This window comes from Tachysurus fulvidraco, chromosome 23 (genome assembly GCF_022655615.1).
Source record: "Tachysurus fulvidraco isolate hzauxx_2018 chromosome 23, HZAU_PFXX_2.0, whole genome shotgun sequence".
Lineage (NCBI taxonomy): Eukaryota > Metazoa > Chordata > Actinopteri > Siluriformes > Bagridae > Tachysurus > Tachysurus fulvidraco.
The window spans coordinates 1,609,505-1,619,504 of NC_062540.1; the positions used below are offsets into that span (position 1 = coordinate 1,609,505).

Consider the following 10,000-nt stretch of genomic DNA (forward strand, 5'->3'; position numbering starts at 1 on the left):
ATTTCAAGCTTGAATTGTTTTACGGCTTGTTTGTGAGATTTCACTGCCCTCTTGTGGACATACATTGAAATGACACTAATATATATTTGCCAAAGGACTTACCAGTTTTTAGTCTTTTCTAATGAAGAATTATTGAAATTAATAGAAGTAACATATTGCACATCATATTCTATTTTTCCTTCTTCTTCTTCTACTTCTCATTTCTTCTCCATTCATTTTAATTCATTTCTAAATTAAAGTTTATTGATATGCACAGTCCTGAGAAGGAGTGGATTTCACTGCAGGTTGTTTACTGTATATAATTGTGTACAAATAAAATATTTATTACAAATGGCCAGAAACACGTGTGTTTAAACAGAACAGATATAAATATAACATGTTGCAAATTGTGTCCAAAAATAGTCCAACTATTTTTAACCATTAAATCCAAACCTGTTTCATTCTCATGACAATTTTACTGATTGTAACTTTATTCATTTTATAGGATTATATTTAGTCCTGTTAGTTGGAACTTTATCCTCTTTGTACAAACCAGAATGAAGCAAGAATCGACATGTTCCTCATTTTTTCAGAGAACTGAACTACAACACAACATCTACAGCAGATTTTACCGAATTCTGCAAGTACTTTGGAGTACGGAGAAATGACTGTTTGTTGAAATTTAATTCTGCTTTTAGACGGTAAACATTACAACACAATGAGAGAATGACAGTGACAGTTAGACTAACCAGTGATGCTAAACACAGCTATTGTACTAAAATAGAAAAAATATCAAGAATTACTGTGTACTACTGTGTTAATAAACTAATGGAATATGAGTTGACACAGTGATACAGTTATTTTAGGAGATAATTCAGTGCTTTAAAGTCTTTAGAAAAGAAGATGTTGGAGTCTGCAGGTTTCTCACATGTTGACAGTATTTGTCTTTGCCTGCGGTGAGGGCTCAGCTCTGCCGGAGAGCACGTGATTGCTGGAGGAAAAAATTTCACTAAAGTGAGGGCCACCTCCTGAAGTCCAGCACCAGTTGGACACTTTTGAGCATGCAAAGCTCCAGTCCAAGTCCAGAGATGTTCCTGTTCTTTATCTATTGAAAAAAGACTTTGATGAGAAGACAGTCACGCTACCATGGAGTCAGTGACTGAAACTGGAAGTGAGAAAAAAAAGAAGTTATTTATTAAGAGCTGTAGACAATTGTGTACTGCAGTGCATATATCCATGGTATTCTGCAAATGTCGAAACTACCATTTAAAACTCAGACTTCTCCTTTCTGTGGCTGCTGAGACCTACTGTGGCTATAACAAGCTTGTAACATTTGACCACAGAGATGAAAACACAGAGCTGAGCAGAATGAAGGGATGAAGGTGTGTATTATGGTGCATGGTGTGGAGTGTATGGGTGGCACGACGCAGGGACGAGTGTGCAGTGTTATAATTCCAGAGTGAATATTGTGTGTGTCAGATGGCTCTTTGATGGACAGCGAGTCTGTTGTTGTTGTTGTTGTTGTTGTTAATGAACTGGAGTGGGTCGGGGGGAACATCTTGGTGTTGGTGATGTACTGAAGAGTTTCTGTTTTAGAAATTCTCCTTCAGTTGTTTGGGAGAAGCCTCTTTTGGCTGCTTTAATCCACCACCTCAGTGCCTCTTGAATAATGAAACCAGGGTTGTTATTGTTATTGTTATATTTGACTCAAGTCCTGACAGGAATGTGTGCACTCTCATAAAATCTGATGTAATACTGTATATAAAACTGTGGGCTTACAAGTTCACACACACTCCATCTGGAGCAGACAAACACACATCTTTGCTCTTCCTTGTCCATTTCTTGATGGTTCTGGTTACAGGTTTAGGAACTATTTATGTAGATCTGACAGTCTGTTCAGTCTTGGTGTAAAACCTTCCATCTATATCATTAATATAACCGTTAATTGTTTTTTTACTTTGTTTTATTTGCGTTCAACAGACTGAATGAAGATCATGAGCTGGTGGCGAGCTGATGATGAGAAGCTGAGAAGATGAGCTGGTGGTTACAGACATGACGAATGTGGAAAACAAACGTGACTGGCCAAGCTGTCAATCGGACTGTATCATCATCAAAATGTAGAAACATTTGTTCACGGTGTGAAAAGTTTTTTTTTCCATAACTTAACTTTAAATGAGAGGCGAGAGATAGAAGAAGTGTTGAGAGGTGAGAGAAGGAAAGAATTATTGGTTAGGTTTCTCATTAGAAATGAAACCCCAAAGCATCTCTGTTGTTCATTTACAAAGCCAACACCACATTCACAGCATTTATCAGAGCAGCTTATCGAGCAGCTGACTCAAAGCCAAATAATACATTTAATACACTAAAATACACTAAAACAACAATAAATACTTAGCAGCTCAACATGAAACAGTTAACTGAGAACTTACAGACATGTAGGAAAACTGACTCAAACCACTGCTTTCTGTCGGCCCTCCGACTTCCTGTAGCCACAAGCAGCCAAAAACACTTCACATTCACATTTATTATTACATTCACATTCAAGTCAAGTCAAGAAGCTTTTATTGTTATTTAAACCATATATAGTTGTTGCAGTACACAGTAAAATAAGACAACGTTTCTCCAGGACCAGGGTGCTACATAGAACATAGACAGAGCTACGGACTTAGTAAGTAGTCCTAGACATGTAGTCCTGGTGCAAACAGTGCAGGACAAAAAGACAGTGCAAATAAAAATACATTTTATTTTGTTTCTTAAATAAAGTGTATTGATATGCACAGTCTGAGAAGGAGTGGATTTCACTGCAGGTTGTTTACTGTATATAATTGTGTACAAATAAAATATTTAATACAAAAGGCCAGAAACACGTGTGTTTAAACAGAACAGATATAAATATAACATGTTGCAAATTTTGTCCAAATGTGCAGTAAATCTAAACCTGTTTCATTCTCATGACAATTTTGTATCTTTGTTCACTTTATAGTTATAGTTGAGAACTATAGTTAGTCCTGTTAGTTGGAACTTTATCCTCTTTATAAAACAGAAATAGGTTACAGACATGACGAATGTAATAAGTGTGGAAAACGAACGTGATTGGCCAAGCTGTCACTGTATCGTCTGTGTCTGTATCGACTGTATCATAATCAAAAATGTAGAAACATCCGTTGAAGGTGTGAAAAGATTTTTTTTTCCATAACTTAACTTGAAATGAGAGGTTAGAGAAAGAAGAGAGAAGTATTGGTTAGGTATTTCTTTAGAAATGCAACCTCAGACAACTTTGTGGCTTTACTGCAGTCACGGCATCTCTGTTGTTCATCTACAAACCCAACACCACATTCACAGCATTTATCAGAGCATCTTATCGAGCAGCTGACTCAAAGCCAAATAATACATTTAATACACTAAAATACACTAAAAACAACAATAAATACAACAATACAATAAATAACAGGTTAAAAATTAGATGTTTCTTTAATATGATGTTTTAGATGTTTAATCTCATCTCATTATAGCAGTCAGTGTCTCATTCTTGTCCACGGAGATAAAGACACAATCGTGTAATCACACACGTAATCAGTGATCTTTTTATGGGAAGTGAGAAAAATATAAAGTTAGTTATTAACAGCTGAACACGAAACAGTTAACTGAGAATGTACAGGCATGTGTGAAATAACCACTGTTGTCACAAGCAGCCACAAAATCACTTCTGTGTACTGCAACAGCAATATATGGTTAAAATGACAATATAAGCTTCTTGACGTGACTTGAAAAGACAGTGCAGGACAAAAGACAGTGCAGGACAAAAGACAGTGCAGGACAAAAGACAGTGCAGGACAAAAGACAGTGCAGAACAAAAGACAGTGCAAACAAAAAATACAAGACATTACAGAAAAGACATTACACAAAAACAGCACTATCCAGTGTAATACCGTAAATACCGCAATGAAGTTTTATAGCAGCAGTTACATGAGATATAAAGATAATAAAGCAGTTTTTGAGTTTTATTCTTGTGTCTTTATTGTGTTTATACTCCTGAATAATCTATTCCAGTAGACAGTCTGACTCACTGAGAATCACAGAACATTTAACTTTAAACATCATTGTTATCTTCCCATCGCTCCATAACTCCGAGCTGTAGTGGACTGTCCCTCTGAACTGCAGAAAGACATTAGGGAACACTGTCCTCATGTCCCAGACACTTCCTTATTACCAGGCTTTGATATGTCATTAATACACTGTAATAAAAACATGGCAGAGTGTGACCCAATATCAGAAACATGATTCCTGATTCCAACATGATGTGATGAAATGAAACTCTGTGTGAGTGTGTTTGTGTGTGTGTGAGAGAGAGAGAGAGAGAGAGTGTGTGTGTGTGTGTGTGTGTGTGTGTGTGTGTGTGTGTGTGTGTGTGTGTGTGTGTGTGTGTGTGAGTGAGTGAGTGAGTGTGCGGGGGTCTGTGTGAGTGTGTGTATGTGTGTGTATATGTGTGTGAGTGTGTGTGGGTGTGAATGTGAGTGTGTGTGTGTATATGTGTGTATGTGTGTGTAATGTAAAGTGATGTGATCAGAGCTGATAACATTTGTAAAGTTAATCCCTCCCTTGCGCCTTTTCCTTGTTACCCCCCCACCTTACACTATTAAAAGGAGATGTCAGATCACTTGCTCACGACAGCCTGCTTCACCTCCACAACTCCTTCATCTACACCAAGCTTCATCTACAATGAGGTCTGTAGTGGCACTCATGTTCATCTGCATGCTTTTACCCAAAGGTAACTCAGATCGATCGATCGATCGATCGATCGATCGATCGATCTATCTATCTATCTATCTATCTATCTATCTATCTATCTATCTATCTATCTATCTATATATAGATTTACTGATCTTACAACTTAATTTTTTACAAATGAATATAAAATGCTATTAAATCATTAAATAATCAGAATAAATGTGTGTTTGTGTGTGTGTGTGTGTGTGTGTGTGTGTGTGTGTGTGTGTGAGAGAGAGAGAGAGAGCGAGAGAGAGAGAGAGAGAGAGAAAGAGAGAGAGTTGAAACAGAATGAAATAATAATTGTAATAATTTTCCTGATATATTTGACTATTTCCCATCAACCCTGAGCTTGATTTATTTGATTATTAATTAATTTCTCTCTTTAGCTGCTGTTGGCCAACTGAGCTGCTATTCCTGTGATCCCACTAACTGCAAAACATTTACTAAGCAGATTTGTCCTGCTGAAGCGGATTCCTGCCTCAGTGCAACAGGTAAATAATGTATTTAAATCTGTGTATTTAACAAGAGTTTGTGGAAGTTTCCATTATAGATTTTTAATATTTTTTTACCTGCACAAGGACAAAACATGAAGTATTATAATAACTATATGAAATAATTTATTAAACATTATTCCTTATTACTAATAAATAACACACGTGTTGTTTCTTTCTGTAATCTAGCAATCAGGATTTATTAAAAAATTGATTAAGAACAATTTTCTCTCTCTCTCTCTCTCTCTCTCTCTCTCTCTCTCTCTCTCTCTCTCTCTCTCTCTCTCTCTCTCTCTCTCTCTCTCTCTCTCTCCTAGCCACTGCCGGCACAAGTAAGTTTACTTTAAAGACTTGTGCACCAAAGCTGGTGTGTGACACGCCTCAGTTACAAGAAGTTTCTCTTGAAAATGTGAAGTGTTGTCAGACGAACCTGTGTAACGGTGCTGAGATCTTCACACAGAGTTTCCTCCTCATGTTTGTCCCTCTGATCTCCTCCCTGCTCTTCTTCTGAGCTCTGATGAAAAAGCAGACATAAACTTCACTGTAACGTCATGTATAACATACGTTCTGTCAATAAACTTTGTTAGCTCATAACTGTGTTGATTTTTGTGTTTTATATTCACTTCGTTTGCACATCATCAGCAGTAGATGGCAGTTGAAAGACACAGTTGTGTAATCACACACGTAATCAGTGATCTTTTTATGGGAAGTGAGAAAAATATAAAGTTAGTTATTAAAAGCTGAACACGAAACAGTTGACTGAGAACGTACAGGCAGGTGTGAAATAACCACTGTAGTCACAAGCTTCTGTGTAACACAACAGCTATATATGATTAAAATGACAATATAAGCTTCTTGACTTGACTTGAAATGAGACAATGTTTCTCCAGGACCAGGGAGCTACATAGAACAACACAGAGATAAGGACTTAGTAAGTTAGTCCTAGATACATAAAGTGCATCTGTGCAAACTGGTGTACACAGTGTGAGACAAGACTAAAAGACAGTGCAGGACAAAAGACAGTACAAACAAAAAATACAAGACAGTTTAGAGTTTTATTCTTGTGTCTTTATTGTGTTTATACTCCTGAATAATCTATTCCAGGAGACAGTCTGACTCACTGAGAATCACAGAATATTTTAACTTTAAACATCATTGTTATCTTCCCATCGCTCCATAACTCCGAGCTGTAGTGGACTGTGTGTGAGTGTGAATGTATGTGTGTGTGTGTGTGTGTTTGGGTGTGTGTGAGTGTGTTTGTGTGTGTGAGTGTTTGTGTGTGTGTGTGTGTGTGTGTGTGTGTGTGTATGTGTGTTTGGGGGTGTATGTGAGAGTGTGTGTGTGTGTGTGTGTGTGTGTGTGAGAGTGTGTTTGTGTGTGTGTGTGGGGGGGGGTCTGTGTGAGTGTGTGTGAGTGTGTGTCTGTGTGTGAGTGTGTGTATGTGAGTGTGTGTGAGTGAGTATGTGTGTATATGTGTGTGTATGTGTGAGTAATGTAAAGCGATGTGATCAGAACTAATCACATTTGTAAAGTTAATCCCTCCCTTGCATCATTTCCTTGCCCCCCCCCCATTAAAAGCAGATGTCAGATCATTTTCTCACGACAGCCTGCTTCACTTCCACAACTCCTTCATCTACACCAACCTTCATCTACAAATGAGGTCTCTAGTGGTACTCATGTTCATTTGCATGCTTTTACCCAAAGGTTACTCAGATCTATCTATATATTTGTGGGTGTGTGAGCTGAGAGAGAAAGAAAGATGAACATGTCCAGTGGGAGGAAATAATTATTATTGATAGTATTTTTCAATGAATAATTAAATAGTAAATAAATAAATATCTAATGAAATGACGACATCAGTTATTGGATCAGATTCAGCAGGTTTTGTGTGTGTATAAGAGAGAGAGAGAGAGAGAATTCAGTTGAAACAGAATAAAAAAAAAAGATTGTTGGTTTCATTTTCCTGACATATTTGACTTGATTTGTGTCACAAACGTGAAACAGGTTAGATCCAAATGCTAGTTTATTAGGCAATATCCAAGACAGGAAAGGGCCACACATCAGGCAAACAACAACATCAAAGGAAATCCAAAAGCAGAAGTCAATCATCCAGGCGTAGGTCAGGGCAGGCAGCAAACATTCACAAACACAAAAAACAAGCAAGGTCAAAAACAAGGCAATAGACAGAACAGAATATACGCTCAGTATGCAGACCGTGCTTAACAATACCTCGCAACACGAAAGCCTTCTGAGTGAGCTTAAATAGACCGGGTGATTACAAACAGGAAACAGGTGTGCTGAGTTGGTGGTGCAATGAAAAGTGGGAAATAGAGTCCTGATGCTAAAGTGCAGCAAATCCTCTGCAGGCCAGGAGAGGGAGCCCTCATAGCTCTCATAACAATTTGTTTGATTATTAATGAATTTCTCTCTTTAGCTGCTGTTGGCCAACTGAGCTGCTATTCCTGTGATCCCCCAAACTGCCAAACATTTACTAAGGAGACTTGTGCTGATGGAGCGGATTCCTGCCTCAGTGCAACAGGTAAATAATGTATTTAAATCTGTGTATTTAATCTCTGGATTTTTGATCATTTAGTAAAACATTTTGGTCATTTTATAAAAAATGAAGTATTATAATAACTATATGTAATAATTTATTAAACATTATTCCTTATTACTATTAAATAACACACGGTTGTATGAGACCAAGTTGTATAACAGTATGTTATGTGACTAAATATCATTGCATGCATATAAGCCTTTGCTGACTCAGCAGTAAGAAAAGGCCTTATATGTTGGAAATTTGACAAGTTAAATTTTATACTTTTGAGATTTTTTTACATGTTGCTTAAATGTCAGATGTGAATCAAAGACCACACCAAGCTACTTAAATTGTTCTACCACCTCTAGTCTCTCTCCACTGACTAAGACAGATGGCTCTGGCCCCTCTACTGGTTGCCGAGAAAAGAACTTGCAAACAGTTTTTGTAATATTCAGATGTAAACATGAATTTCGGAGCCAATGGGACACTGGTACCCCAGATGGCCCCAGAAAGTTTTTGGCTGCTTGTTGCTACAGGAAGTGGCTACTTGTGGACGTAAGTTATCACTACACTAATTTATTTGTTAAAATGTTTCTAATTTTTTTTCTCTTTCTCTTTTTTTAAGCGACTTCGGGGAAATATAACAAACATACAGTCGTCATTTTTCTTTCTTTCCCTCTATGTTTAGTAATACATTTAAAGTTTGTCCGCTTGTAGAATTCTTTCAGATACTTAAAGACAATTTAAAGAAATTATAAACTCTGTGTGTGTGTTTGTGAGAGTGTGTGTGTGAGTGTGTTTGTGTGTGTGTGAGTGAGTGTGTGAGAGTGTGTGTGTGTGAGAGTGTGTGTGTATGTGTGTGTCTTTGGGTGTGTGTTTTGGGGTGTAAGAGTGTGTGTGTGTGTGCATGTCTGTGTGTTTTGGGGTGTGTGTGTGCATGTGTGTGTGTGTTTTGGGGTGTGTATGTGAGAGTGTGTGTGTGTGTGTTTGGGGGTGTGTGTTTGAGAGTGTGTGTGTGTGTGTTTGGGGGTGTGTGTTTGAGAGTGTGTGTGTGAGTGAGTGTGTTTGTGTGTGTGATTGTGTGTGTGTGTGTGTGTGTGTGTGTGTGTGTGTGTATGTGTTTGGGTGTGTGAGTGTGAGAGTGTGTGTGCGTGTGTTTGTGTTTGTGTGAGAGTGTGTGTGCGTGTGTTTGTGTTTGTGTGAGAGTGTGTGTGTCTGGGTGTGTATGTGTGAGAGAGTGTGTGTGTGTGTGTGTGTGTGTGTGTGTGTGTGTGTGTGTGTGTGTGTGTGTGTGTGTGTGTGTGTGAGTGTGTTTGTGTGTGTGCCTGTGTGTGTGTATGTGAGTGTGTGTGTGTGTGCATGCGTGTGTGTATGCGTATACCCAAAGGTAACTCAGATCTATCTATCTATCTATCTATCTATCTATCTATCTATCTATCTATCTATCTATCTATCTATCTATCTATCTATCTATGTGTGGGTGTGGGTGGGAGTTTTAATGTTCTAAACAAATATTATGTCATGCTGGCAATTAATGAAATTACAGTTTTTTATGATTGTTTACTGTTTAATGATTTTGAAAACAGAGTTCTTTTTGTCAAAATATAATCACAATTATCCAAACACCACAATCAATTAGCAAAATTCCTAGATTGTTTGCAAAATGACACACTTCAGTCAAAACATATACACATATTTGTGAAAATGCTATTTGTTTTCATTTAACCAAAACAGTCATCAATGATCATACACTATTGCAGCCAGTTTCACACTGCTGTGATAAATAAAAAACACATTTGTAAAAAAAAAAAAAAAAAAAAGATTTTTGGCCAGACATTCTTACTGTATGTAAGAGATAATTTAGGTGACAAAAAAATTGTGAGAAACTCATAACATTATTCATGATTTGTTTTGAGATATAAGGAGAATGTGGACAAATATTGTAGGCCTACTATAACCTTACCAAGCACTCCACAACACTTGATGCTGCAGACTGAAAATGTGAAGTGTTGTCAGACGAACCTGTGTAACAGTGCTGAGATCTTCACACTGAGTTTCCTCCTCATGTTTGTCCCTCTGATCTCCTCCCTGCTCTTCTTCTGAGCTCTGATGAAAAAGCAGACATAAACTTCACTGTAACGTCATGTATAACATACGTTCTGTCAATAAACTTTGTTGCTTCATAACTGTGTTGATTTTTGTGTTTTATATTCACTTCGTT

At 37.4% G+C, this 10,000-nt stretch overlaps 2 long non-coding RNA genes across 4 annotated transcripts; one reads left to right on the plus strand and one right to left on the minus strand.

The window, feature by feature from the left end:
* Window positions 1-1,216: 1,216 nt before the first annotated feature.
* Window positions 1,217-5,834, plus strand: LOC125138402. 3 transcript variants are annotated; one of them, XR_007139259.1, is made up of 5 exons: window positions 1,217-1,361; window positions 1,960-2,096; window positions 4,623-4,747; window positions 5,136-5,240; window positions 5,558-5,834. It is a non-coding gene; the product is annotated as an uncharacterized LOC125138402 (long non-coding RNA). The 3 variants fall into 3 exon arrangements; XR_007139258.1 differs by lacking the exons at window positions 1,217-1,361; window positions 1,960-2,096 and adding an exon at window positions 2,097-2,115; XR_007139257.1 differs by lacking the exons at window positions 1,217-1,361; window positions 1,960-2,096 and having other exon boundaries at window positions 4,500-4,747.
* Window positions 3,971-5,801, minus strand: LOC125140045. The gene is made up of 2 exons (XR_007139267.1): window positions 5,671-5,801; window positions 3,971-4,214 (listed from the first exon to the last, which is right to left on the minus strand). It is a non-coding gene; the product is annotated as an uncharacterized LOC125140045 (long non-coding RNA).
* Window positions 5,835-10,000: the final 4,166 nt, after the last annotated feature.